Below are 14408 nucleotides of genomic sequence, written 5' to 3'. Positions count from 1 at the left end.
GATATCGCCAGTTGAACTAGATGGGCCACTTGGACCAACAAAACAAGAGGATTGGGAATGGTGGGTTGCACCGGGACTGAAGTGATTGCAGAAATCACTGTTATTTGGGTGGTCGAGTTCTGACTGAAAGGACCTGTGGTAGGCATAGCGCCAGATGCCCAAATAGGGTTGTGATATAATGATGAGGCATTAGGCATGCCTGAAACCAACTGAGCTAATGTCACGTAATTATGCGATAACTCAGGATGAACACTAGTCAAAATGCTTCCCGTGTAAGGGAAACCTTTAGGAGGGAAATGATATTCCTGCTCCTCGACTGTGCATGGAGTGGTAACCTTCGAGTGACTCGAAGAGGAGACTGGGATTTAACCTTCTGATTCCATAGGTGAAAACAGACGACGACAAACTACCAAAGATGTTCGAGAGGATAATTCCAAAGGAATACTTAGCTAATCGTACGCACTGTACGGACACTGTGGTGATATCACAACAGGATCAAACAAAGGATTCGGAGGATAAACAACCAATCCAAGCTGACATTTAGAAGTCGGTGGACTCTCGGGAGTCTGGATAGGGTTATCCGACGATTTTGGGCCAATGTCAGAAAGTGGCCCAATATCTAAAGGGGGAGGATGAGATGACAAAGGTTGAATACTAAAAAAAATTCCAAGCTCAACACCTTGGTCCTCAAGCGACTATGGAAATTCAGGAAAAGGCTACTCAGACAATCTTTCAGAGAGAAGAGAGGAAGAGGAACTAGGTGAACCGGTTGGTTCAGCCATGATGATCTTGTCTCAAATAACCAAAAGAGAGATTGATTTCAAGGGATTTAAAATGTATTTAAAGGTATACTCATGATTTGGTCTAAAAAATACTAACAGGGATGTTATAATATCGTGGGCAACGATTTTTTAAGACGCAAAAACCAACTGGTGCTCTTTCATGTTTTAAGATTCGAGAAAGAAGCAAAGGTGACTCTATCACTTTCGGTTTGAAACGAGCTCGAAAGGACAAGCGCTCGGGTGATCTTTTCTATTTAGGGAGTCAAAAATAACAAAATTACTACTCAGGACAATCTATGTAAAAAGGATTACCAGGTAACTGTGAACTGCAAGAATACCTCCCGGCGAACAGAGAAGTACGGGTAGGCAATCTCCCCAAATATTTTGTTTGGTGTATCACGTTCCCAAGGCGGAAGACTTAGCTTCCTATGGATAAAGGATTGCAACCTAGTGGGGTCTCCCTTTATATACTCGACGGTACAGGGAGCACAAGTCCATACTAGCGTTGTCTAGTACTGAAGCGAACAATAGCTGATAGGTTTCAAGACGCCGAAACACGTCTCTAGCCTAGACCTTCTAAGATTTGATCGTTAGATTTCAAATGTGCCTTAGGTTAATTGAGTACATATTAGAGTTTATCTTGAAATTATGTCTCAGTTTCCAGGCCTTATCAATGTGACTCAAAAACACCTATATGAAGCTAAATGAGACTAGACCCTTTCAATTCGATGAATTGTCTACACTAATGAGAGTAGAAATCAGACTCAAATTCAACAAAACAAGCAATTGAAAGCAAAATGAGTTTTCACTATTTCGCTTTTTGAAAACAAGAATGATGAAAAACTCTTCCCAATTCCTAACTTTCCTATCAAATGCACTTCAAGTAGCCCTTTCACTAATAAAGATAATTCATTTCTTTTCCATTACAAGTGATGATGCAACTCTAGCCTTCAATGATGCTAAATAACGTAACATATTGATGTAGAAAACTAGAATTATGTATTTTTCAATGAAATGACAGAATGAATCTTTCGCAAACACTTCACACTTCAATGAAACATTCTCAATGCAATCAATCACGAGCAAGCATAAAAGATAATTCCTTTCAAAACTAAAGAAGAGAAGTTTGAACCAAAAACAACATGGGAAATTTGATCTGTGCCCAAAAAGAGACGCTCAAAAACTAAACGAAACATTTCAAAATTGTTAAATGGAAATTGAAGTAATGAAAGGAGTAATCAAATGAAATGCAAGGATAAAATTCAACTGTGGACTTGACTTTCTGAGCAGGCAAACAAGTGAATGGGTGATGACCTAGATACCCTAGGGTTAAACACCATCCAAGAACTCAAGAAACCAAGTGAAGGAAATGCAAATCAACCAATCATATAAACCAAGCTAAAAGAGCTTTCCGTCCAGGGAGAACTCAGCCTCAACAAGCTGAGAGAGAGAAATCAGAAGGGAAAGACACACTGGCTATGATCTAGGGTAAACCCTAATCTTCACCTACAAGAATCGGTGTGACTGCCTTACTGACAACACGCGCTAAAAGGGGGTCAGTGTGACTGTTTTTTAGAATCTCGCGCTGATCGGCGTGACTGTCAGAAAAATAAAAGCGCTAACCGAGGATTCAAGGCAAAAAAATAAAATATTTCAAAGGCTAAGACCAGACTGGCCACTGTAAATTTTAGGCTCAGAGTAGTAAACTAGGCAAAGCAGAGAACACCAAAAGGAAATGGTGATACTAGAAAATTTCACACAAAACCATAAAATGGCAATAAATCAAACAGAAGGATTGGCTCCCTAGTATGGTCGCCAATTTGTGGTGTAGGTAAATTCTCAGTGCGAACACAAACAATTCCTCTAGCTCGAGAGAGCGGGTCTAGCCACAAACAAACAATCTATGGAAAATATCCTTAAGCTAGAATCAATTAAGAGGGCCTACCTCTTAGAATTCTATTCTGCTTGGCGATGATCATGCTTCCTCACTCCAACTATCTTATGTTTCCTTCCTTCGAATACTTGAAACAAGAAAACAACAAATGTGATAGCATAAAATATTGTATTCATCCTACTTAATAGGTCAAGGAACACTAAGCCATAAAGATGTAAAATGACACTTCATGTAGGAAATCAATCGATAGTTGCATTAATATAAATCAGAAAGAAATTACAACCAGTGCCTTGATTTTGCTGGTCTCCTCTGATGTATCCAGGTTCCCACACTTCTGCTAGCGCTTCATGGATAGACTCAATAAATGGAAGTTTAAGGCCTCTTTCCCTCTAGTCCCAAACCAAACCAAAATCACACTATTCTCTCTCAAACACACACTAGAAATCTATAAGCTATAAATGACTTGTTGGTTATTCATACTTGCTCCAAAACTCCAACTAGCTTTTGCTTAGGAAAAAGAGAGGTTTATATATCTTGGATGGATGGGAGATGGTTCCTCTCATCATGGGAGAAGTTCTTATCTCTTAAGGTTGTTACATCCTAGGGTAAAGGAACCCAAACTGATTTCCTTGGCTCTATCTGTCCCAACCATCTACCAGACTTTTGTTACGAAACTTCTAGACACGGAAGCTTTGGCTCCTTATTTAAAAAACCTTCCAAAAGAGGATCAATGCGACTAGAAAAGGGCTCAGTCACTCCGATCAACGTGAGGGCTAGTTTTAACCTCTGTAAATAGCCATGAGGAGAAAAATAGTCAGTAGTGTCAATCTTGTAAATTGGGATAGAAGGAATATTCGTGGGAAATGATGTAAAGGGGAATTATTCTTCTCATGAAGAGAGACATACTAGGAGTTTCTTCATGATGGGAAAGCATGTCAGGTACACTGTAGAGGTCCTCCAAGATCGTAGACAGGGAGTATAGGGACAGTGAAAAAATGTTTTTAACACTTCTATCATAGTCTCAAATGTCCCTATCTGTCATTGCCAAGTTTTTTTCATCAAGGGTTCACTAAAAGCAGGAAGGCATGTCAAGTTAATGGGATTCATGGTTGCTGCGCAAGTCGGTATCAACCATTTAGGAGGTTTGAAAGAGTTGGAGAGACTAATTAAATATTTATACACCATCACACATCCATTTCAAGCCTACCCATTTGATCCATTTTTCCAGAGGAGGTTTGCAATCATACAGAGCATGGAGGGCTACTTGGATTCGCTACCTAGTATTGCAAAAATACTTTGTTTTAGTCGTCTTTTTTCAGAACAGTTTTCGATCACATGTAGCCTAATTTTGGGAAACTAAAAGAGCTCTTTCTCAAAGACGATTCAAATAACAATAACCTCTTCCAATGTTTGTATAGGTGTCATGGATAGGGATATTCAAATGCATCTTCAAAGAATATTATTGGGACCGTGCAAATCACTAGTTTTAGCCATTGTTTTGCAGAGGATTTTTTGAAGAGATGAGACAGAATTTAAAAAAAGAAGGAAAGAGGGTTTTCTCAAGAAAAAACCAAATAAAAATAACCTCATCCATTTTTTCCACAGGTGCCATGGATTTTGAGATTTGACTGCATCTTTAAGGCCTAGTTTTCGGACTGTGTATTTCCCTGTTTTAGCCATGATTTTACATAAGATTTTTAGAGGATTTGGGGAATAATTTGAAGAAACAGAGAGAGGTGTTTCTTCAAAAAAATATAATCTACCAAATGTATCTCATATTTTACACAATTGCTACCATGTGGGAGTTATAGGTGTTATTTGGAGACCCATTTTTACAATTTCTTGCTGCCAGGATTATGAAGTTTTTTGAAATTCGATTTGTGAATTCAAATTTTTGAAAGGTTTGAGACATCAGATGGGTCCTACTCCAACTCATCATATTTTGACCTTTCTATTGTGATGCTAGTGATAAAGATAAAATGAATGGATGGGCCATTATCTAGAAGATGTGATAGTATGATAAGATCTAAGTGAGTTTTTGCTTTTTTTCCACTAAAAGAAAAAGATTGCGAATATGTTTAAGTTACTACTTTTGTAATCAATTCGACCCACCTCATGGATCAGATATTCATAGTATCTGGACATGGTAAGTTTGGTGGTTGTATGGCTATTTAATGCCCAATGGTTCAAGCTAGAAAGGGTTGGTTGGTTGTTGATTGATTAGTGTTGTAAGCAAAGACTTGTATTTTGTATTTTCAAATATTTGTTAAGTGAATAGAAGAAGGTCGAGGGTATTTTGGCCATGGATTCTCGTGTCAGATATCTGTTGGTATGTTTGTTTTCTCTATTACTATTATTACTTATGTTTCTTTGATACTAAGATAGTTCTTCATGCTCAGATAAGAGAATTTTCAGAATTAACTTTGTGTTTTGCTTTGTATCTGTTGAACATTCATGTATCTCTTATTCTTCTAAAGGAAATTTGAATTCATCCTAGTTTGATGCTCATGTTTTCATCTCTAATGTTATATGCATCCATTACTATAAAGAAATTTGTTAATTACCAATATAGTTGCCTATGTTTCCCCTGCTCAAGATATCATCATTATCCCTTATTCACTTGAATCATTAAAAAATATGAGTATGTTCAAAGTAGGTTTTCCTTCCTTCGCTTACCTTAAAGCCACCACTTAAAATTATCCTTTGATCATCATAGCTAGCCTGAAATCCAAACTAATCAGTCAATTCATTGACTGAAATAATATAGAGAGATCCCTCTTTAAAGTTAGAAGGGTTAGATTCTAGTTTACAAGTGGTTTGTGGTTACCTCTGGGTTTCCTTCCTACAACCTAAGGAAATTATAGAGTGCTAACACCCTGTAAACTCACTAACTCATCATTGGTATAAATGAGTGCCCACATAGTGGAAGACAGATTCTGTGTACTACAACATGCGTCATTAGCGAAACCGACATAAGGAAGAGGTTTCGTCGACATCTGCAAACCAAGTGGAACACATGGTAAGCAGGGGAAAACATGTTTGAAAAAATGCAAACAATCACACCAAAAGACAACACACTAATAAAACACACACTAATGTACAAAGTATCTCTACAATATTAAGCATAATAATTTTTCAGGTAGAGCCCATTGCGGGGCTCAGACAACTGATTTCCATTATAATCAATTAAGTCATATGCACCCTTTTGTAATACGCGTTTGACAATATAGGGCCCATTCCACATGGGTTCAAACTTCCCAGCTCCTAATTTATCGTTAGCTTAATCGTACAATAAGACCAAGTCACCTTCCACATATGCATGAGGGGTCACGATTTTATCATATTGGGCTTTAACTTGTCTTTTTTTAATCCTAGTTACTAATGCAGAAATTTGGCGAGTCTCACAGTGAATGCGTAGAGTGGCTTCCAAACCATAGACCAATTGGAAAGGTGTGAATTCGGTTTTTGTTTTAGCAGCAGTTCGATATGCCCATAAGGCCGAAAAAATCATAAGATTCCTGTTCTTTTTATGCATCCCAATTGTTCATTGAATCATAATGACCAAAAAAAATTTGACAGTTTCAACTTAACCATTGGCCTATGGGTAGTATGGAGTTGAGCTATCATGATGTAAGTCCAACTGAGAAGTGAGTTTTGTCATCATGTAATTACAGAAATGGGAGCCATGGTTGGTGACTATGGATGGCGGACAATTGAATCGAGCTATGACATGATTAAATAGGAATAAGGTTGTAGTTTTACTGTCGACATTGTATGTAGGTACCACCTCATCCCATTTTGTGAGATAATCCATGGAAACGATGATGTACCCATGCACCCCCCGACGAGTGAGGGTTAGAAGTCATGAAATCAATGGCTAATTTTGCAAATGGACCAACAATAATAATTGGGTGTAAGGGAGCGGGTGGGATTCGTTGTTTCTAGTTATAGACTTGGCAAGTGTGACATTTTTGGACTGTAAGAATGCAATCTTTGAAGATGGAAGGCCAAAAATAGCCGATGCGAAGGATCTTTTGAGCTCTTTCATATCCTAACATATGACCGCCACAGGCTCCAGAGTGGAAATCATTTAAATCTATCTCAGCTTCCTCATGTGTCAAACACAGTCAAAGGACTGAATCCACACCATGATGGTATAAGGTATCCCCAAGAATACAATAAGGTTGGGATTGGTACCAGATTCGACATAATTCAGAGTGAGATAACTCTGGTCTAAAGGTGTGAGTTTGGAGATATATGGTGATATCTCCATACCATGGATTGTGGGTGCTAATAAGGAAGAGAGATTCATCAAGAATCATCTCATCAGATACATTAGTCGTATCTGCAAAGGGAAGATCACAGATCAATTAAGCAAAAACTAGAGATTTCTTTGAATTAGCTTTAGTGAACCCTAAGTCAAACTCCTATAGGATGACAATCCATTTGGAGTATTTTCCCCTAAGCAACTGAAGAGGCAAAATATAATTCATGGGGTTACAACAAGATATAACTATAGTTTTGCATAAGAGGATATAGTGGAAAAAATGTTGGACAACATGAACTACTGCCAATGCCAACTTCTCTACATGGGCATACCGAATCTAAGCATCAAAGAGATTATGACTCGGGTAGTATACCACATGTTCATTTCCATCATCATCATATTGAACCAACACCATAGCAATGGTACTGCCAGTGATGACTAAGTATAGGAAATACTCGTGATGGTAATTAGGAGGATGCAACAAAGGTGCACTAATCAGTGCGGTCTTGAAAGCATCGAAGGATTTTTGGGCAATGTCATCCCAAATAAATTGGAACCCTTTCTTCAAAAGGTGGGTAAACCCTTCGCAAGCTCAGCATACTTTGGGATGAAGCAACGAAGAAAGTTTGCCTTCCCTTGCAAACTATGAAGTTGGTGTAAACAAGATGGAGGTGGTAGATTGACAATGGCCTCCACCTTCAAAGGATCAATTTATATGCCTTCTTTGGACACTACGAATCCTAAGAGATGACCAGATTCAATGTAAAAGACACATTTATGAGGATTTAACGAGATATTATAGTGTCGACAGCGAAGAAAAATCGCCCAAAGGTGTGCCAAATGGTCTTGACGTTTAGACGAGTGTGCGGGTAAATCATCAAGATACAGCTGAATGATATTTTGGTATCGTGGAAAGCATAAGACATGGCCCTTTGGAAGGTTGCACCAACATTTTTAAGGCCAAAATGAAGTTTTTTATAGGAAAAAGTTCCCCAAGGACAGACAAAGGCAGTCTTGTGTTGATCAACAGGAAAGATCGTTAGGGGAATTTTGGGGTTTAAAATGGGCCTCCTAAGGAAATTATAAAATAATACTGGAAATAAAAAAAAATAAAAAAATATTAGATTACATCATCAAATTTTAGAGGGAAAAAAAGAAAAATTTGTTTCTTCAACTCGTATTTTCAACTTATCTCCCTATGGGTTTACTCAAATTTCAAGAAAAAACACTCATTGGATGCAAAAATTTGATTCCTCATCCAAAGACTACCCATGTTGCATACTTTAGATGGACCCTACTACACGAAAAATGAGAAATACATGAAAAACTCATGTTTTTTCATGTATTTCTCATTTTTCGTGTAACATGGTCCATCAAAAGTATGCAACATGGGTACTCCTTGGGTGAGGAATTAAATTTTTCATCATATTTTCCTTTGAGATGACTCTAGGTCAGTTAGTCATGCTAGAGCATCTAAAATATTTTGTTTTTTTTTTTTAAGTTTTTCGATGACCAATCTGTTAAAGCCTCGAAATTCGTTGCGACAACATGGGGGATAACCACCCGGTCTGGACCTTAAAAGCAAATCCTTTTCCATTTGGTATAGTGGCTCTGAGCAGGGATAATGGGACCAGTTTCCCAGAGAGGATTGATTTAATAATGTTGTTGGGGTGATATAAGGTGTAACGGGGAATGATTCAACTAAGTATAATATAATCTAAATAATAAACAAATGCATTTATCTTAATCTAACATTATCTGACTATAAATATACCTGGGAATATACTAAGATATGCGATCTACAAAGATGTCTCAAAGCAATTGATAATAAAGATCATTCAACTGCCAAAAGAAATGAAATCGTTTAATGATAATTGTTTTGGATAAATAGTTAGACAAACCAATTGAGAAAACTATATCGCATATAGTAATTGTTCATGTATTCAAAATGGAATCAGAGCTAAAACATCACACAAAAGTGCAATAATGTAGAAATACAACTCAGATTTTCATACATAAGACAATCAAAAGAAAGAGTATTGCTAATGCATAAATAAAACACAATCATACAATAAAAGTACCATATATGAAAGCTCCTGCTCATGGGCTCAGTAATATTGATCTAATTTCATCCAATAAAATACACTCTAAGAGTACAAAAGTGTAATTTCAATAGAGCATGCTTGATATTCAAAGAAAAATAGATCTTGTTCCATTAATTTCATCAAAACCTTCCAAAAAATACAGAAGTGTAATGTCTTGAAAAGTGTTTTTGATAAAATTATGGACCCCTCTCTAAATGCATTAAAGGGGTTTAAATACTAAAATACATGCCTAAAAAATAGATTATTACAAAAAAAGTTGAGGAGGTTTCAAACCACCTTCCTCAGAGTAAGAAAAAATAAAACTAAAAATAGAATTAAATTAATGACGAGCTTCTTTTTACTTGAACTATCTTAATCGACTAACTTGATCTTTGAGATTGCAAATTTCGATCATTGGTTTGAGCTGAGGTGGTTGGCCGATTGTGGATTTTAACTATCTAGCAAATATGGCATCTCACAAAGATGGCACCATCTTTTGTGCAGAGGTAGTTAAACATCACAGAGTCATCCACTGGCTATGTGGTTTTACTAGATATTGCAAGTATGTTTCCCAATCCAGTTTGGTCACATGTTTAATTGATTCTTCCTTGGTTTGCGCTCTTTGTTTCCACTATTGTTCTAATTTCTTGATATTTGTGAGAAACCCTGGTATGCACTCTTTGACAAGGTTGGCACTATGGAGGTTTTCATGAATGACTTCAATTATACTTCTTGTTACACCTATTGTTGTCACTGTTTCCATTTCTACCCATTTTAGTCGTGTATCCCAATCTGTAAATAGAATATATTTGTGGGATTCTTCTATTTTTTGTAGGTCAACCTTTCTTCACTCATCAAACTCCTCCCAAGTGATAAATTCATAAATATTTTTATGGATTTATTCATATTCAAACCTCATATCAATCACTTGGTTTTCCAATTTATTACTTGTCTCACAGTAAGGATTAATCTATGAGATTTTCTTGTAGAACATTTCTTCTTGTTGTATTAATAGGGAATTTAGCTTGATTGCTTCTTTGATGAACTCGTCAGTTTGAGGGTTATCCTTAAATCTATCCACCATGGCTTACATTTGGTGAATCTGCTAATCCTTTCCTGATAAGTTAGCCTGGTGTTGTAACCTTATTTGCTCAAATTCCCTCTAAAGCCCTCTGAAGCTGAGCTACCTATTGTTATGCTTGATGATTAGTTTTTTCTTGTTCTAATTTATGTTCAAGTAGAAGAATTTTCTGTTCTTTTTCTTTTAGTAGTAGTCGAACTTTCATTTCTTTTTCAATGGTCATTATGGCATAAGATCCTACAAACTATGACAAATTCGTAAGATTTTTTGATGGGTTAACAGGACTGTATTTCCACACAACATCCATGGATTCGTTCTCTAGATTTGCAACAGTCGTGGTGTTTAATTTCCTCTTCTTTCTTTGTCTTTTAACTACCCCCTTATGAGTAGGACTGTATAATATATCTAAAGGAGGTATCCCTTCAATTTTCAAGACAATTTCGGAAGTAGGAAAAGTAGGAATAACTTCAATATCTTGAGTATCTGTAGCCCCTTGCTCTATTGTCTCTGTATTTGCTTTGTTCTTATTTTGTTTTGGGGTTTTTAATTCATATTTTTCCTCAAGATTTGTTCCTGTTTGGAGATTCTTATTGAATTGCTCCCATTCCTTGTCTAGGTCAATGATTGGAATCTTCCCTGATTGAGCTGAAGTGGAACCAAACTTTGTTTGCTTCTTGGCCAAGGCCCATTCAGCCGTTTCCTCAGTATTTCCTTCTATATCTTTCTCAGAATATTTATTAGGATTTCCTTCTCCATTCTGAGATTGTTGTTCTGAGTGTTATGACTCGTGATTCAACTTCTCTTGGGTTTCCTCATCATAATTTTCTTTTGAACTTCCCTCCAAGCTTACTCTAGGAGTCAATTCTCTTATTGGTTCAATTTGTAATAGGTCCAATGGGACCTTTAGCAATATCTTATTCCTATATACATGAAAAGCATAAATATCATCTTGGCTTAACTGTAATGATGTCAAACGTAGAACCTGTGCAAATTTGATCCTTGAAAGAGGTAATCAAAGGGATCCCCTTCATGATTAAATTATTTGACTTTAACCATGGTGGTGAATTCCTTAGCAACTTGATTTGGGTTATACTGTTACCCTAGGATTGTGGCCAATTTCAGAGACATAATAATCTCTGCTTCTTTTACTGTGTGCCCATAGTCATGTATTGCAAAAGTGCCACATTGTAATGGGAAGGCTAGCCAAATGGCTTTCTTCTGTTCCCTCAGGGCTTTCATTAAACCGCACTCCCCTATTATCTGGTAAGATACCTCTATGGCCAATATCTTGTCTGGAACATAATATGGGAGGAAATTCAGAGCAACAATGCTCCCAAAAACTCTAATATAAGTGAATGTTTCTTCACTGAACTATCTTTCAATTGGCAATATGTATATCTTGGCTTCTTCAAAAAACCTGGGGGTCGTTCTATAAAAAATGGTTTTATGAATAGGCAGCATAATAACCTGGCAGATTTTGTAAAAATAGGGATTGAATTGGGATTCCCACAAGATTTTATGGTATACATCGATGGGGAGAGGGTTTTTCACAGTCCACTTCCAACCCATGTTTGGAAATTGAGAACAAAAACAAATGGAATCCATAACATAAGCACTCATTAAAAAAGGGGGAAAAATTCTTGAGGAAACACTCCTCTTCTGTCTTTATTCCCTAATTTCCATTGCTAAATTTTCTGATAAAATCTTACTCCAGTTCATAATTATTGCATTAACTATTGCATCAATTAATGGAAGCCACTCCATAGAAAATTTGGTGCTATCAGCTTTACCAAATAATCTACACATCATCACAGATGTGAAATTACATGGGGAAAATAAGGATGCAATCAGGTACATACCAGATTTCTCCCATTTGAATTTTCCTCCGCCTGACCTCTAGGTATGTGTAACGTCCAATGGTTCGCCATTCTCTTTAGCAAAATGTAGAAGGAAATATTTGTTATAGAGCTTTTGAGGCTCTGGTAGATAGTACATCTGGCGTAGATTGTGTCGTGTAAAAGACCACGTGACCTCATGTCTTGCATTCCTAAAATTTCTATCTGATACATCTACATCATCAATCACCCATTTTACCATATCTGTGTATGGTAATATCTTAATTATTGCACCTATTCTGTGTAAAAATGAACATGTTGCCTCAAAGTAAGAAGCTTCTGAAGATTCTTTGGCATCAGTTGTTGCCTTTGTTTCCAGTGGCCTGAGTTTCTCTTCTTCTGGTAGGTTATACATAGCTTCCCATGATGTGGTTCCTCCGTTTTTGCTACAGGTGGTATTGGAGAAAAGTGGTATCATGTATGATTTAATAGATGTAGTAGCTTTTCCCTTCTTCACCATATTTTCCAATGTTGTTTTCTTCGGAGGTTCCCTGAAATGGAGCAATGGTGATTATTGGATAAACACAAAGCAAAAATGACAGTGAAAATTCAATGATACAGTTAATTCTGAAAGGTGACAATGAAGAAGTTTTTATTCGAAAATGTAGATGAACAATATCAAATCACGTTAAGCCGTTTTAAACATAAATGCCATTAAAACTCAATAAATACGGACTAAGATCTTTTATCATGGCCTTTATTATCATTTAAGCCATCACATCACAAACGTGTAAGGAAAAACTTTAAGGTGATGATTTTAAAGTGTGAAATGTCGATTATGTGATTGTGATAAAGATTATCGCAATATCGCAAATCACAATATCACATTTTCGATTATGCGTTATTTTGGAGTTGTTTAGAATTTTGTGAGATGCGATGTGAGTGACATACCTTTTATCATTTAAACCGCATTTTGCTTAAATGAATATTTATTGCATAAAGTGACCTTTTACTATGCGTCGGACTTAACAAACATTTATAGCCTTTATCACATACTTCCAGCGGGTCCGGGTCATATCGCGTTTCACAAACTTTTCATGGTTTACAAGATTGGCCTTTGTGTCGGCGCCGCGGTGCGATGAGTTTTGGCTTGTTATGTCGCAATATCGCAATTCACATATTCCAAATGTTTCTGTTAGTTGTGATTTTTTTGAATGCTGATATGCTATTGTGATAGGCACTTTATTCTACAAGAAATAGTTTAAGCCTTATTTTTAAATGGAAAGTTTAATGATACCATAAGTTTATTACGACGATCCCTTATTATCACAATTTGCAAATCTTGGTTTGTTAATTAACCTTTGACACACATGATCCAGCGATATGCAATAAAGTGAGAATAGCCAGTTGAAAAAGGGGTTTGGCTTGACATCTTATATTATTTAAAAATTTAATTCTGATAATTCTAAAAGGAAGTGCTTAAGTGCTAAGACTTTTGGAGGATTTTTTTATAAAGGGTCCCATTTATCAATATAATATTAACTATTAAATCAATAAATAGGGGGGTTGTTAAACAATACAACAATTAGTGATTCACTAGAAGAACCAGTTATCTCTGATAGTTATTTGAAACTTCTAAAACTTCCAAAATAAAGATAGTTCAGAAAATAGGAATTACATTAAATTTAAGATAAGTAACATTTCTCTGAATAAGAAACCAAAACTCATCTAATTACCATCCACTGGATATCCTCTTCAAAACGAAAATTTCTTTGTCTATATTAGTCTTTACTTGGTTTAAAGATAAAGCAAGGTACTCTTGTATATTAGTTTTTAGATGTACTCATCTGTCATAGGTAGAGCCTCTGCTGCTAGCAGGTGTACATAGCCTCGATAGGGTTACCTTTTAACCATCAATGATTCAGTATCCCATCAAGATAATAGTGCAATTTTTAGCGATAAATTCAAACTCATATACTTATTCTATTCTCTTCCTTTTTTAAACAGATTATTTTTCTTCTAAAAAATTTCCTTTTTTCTAATTAAAGGTCATTGTCTTGGTTTAGTGGCCAAAAGGTGACAATTCCATCACTAGTTGTAATTCAACTGAACAAGTTGGCTCATAATGAGACCCCTTGTATTTTGATTAAAAGAATCTCAAACCATTACCCTGTTTTGATATGTAGTATTGGTAATGTCAGTTTATTATTTCCCTACGAACATGGTAAGTCGGATCTTAACGATACCTCTTATCCTTTAAGTTTTAGTATATTTTAGAATTACACTCTAAAAAGAGAAACGTTTACTAGATGGAGAGAATCATTGACTCCTTAAGAGTTTTTGGATGACAATTATAGAGTTAAAGGTGCTTACCTACAGAGAGTCTTTGATTTGTTAGAGATACTTTTCTTGACTGATAATACAACAAAGGTCTCTGTATAAAGTTGAGGTTTCACACATGATAA

The sequence above is a fragment of the Pinus tabuliformis genome, chromosome Q, assembly GCF_031772625.1.
Source record: "Pinus tabuliformis cultivar Carrire ecotype Pingquan chromosome Q, CPIR1, whole genome shotgun sequence".
In the NCBI taxonomy this organism is placed as follows: Eukaryota; Viridiplantae; Streptophyta; class Pinopsida; order Pinales; family Pinaceae; genus Pinus; species Pinus tabuliformis.
The sequence above is the reverse complement of the archived record's forward strand: the minus strand, read 5'-3'. Positions refer to the sequence as shown.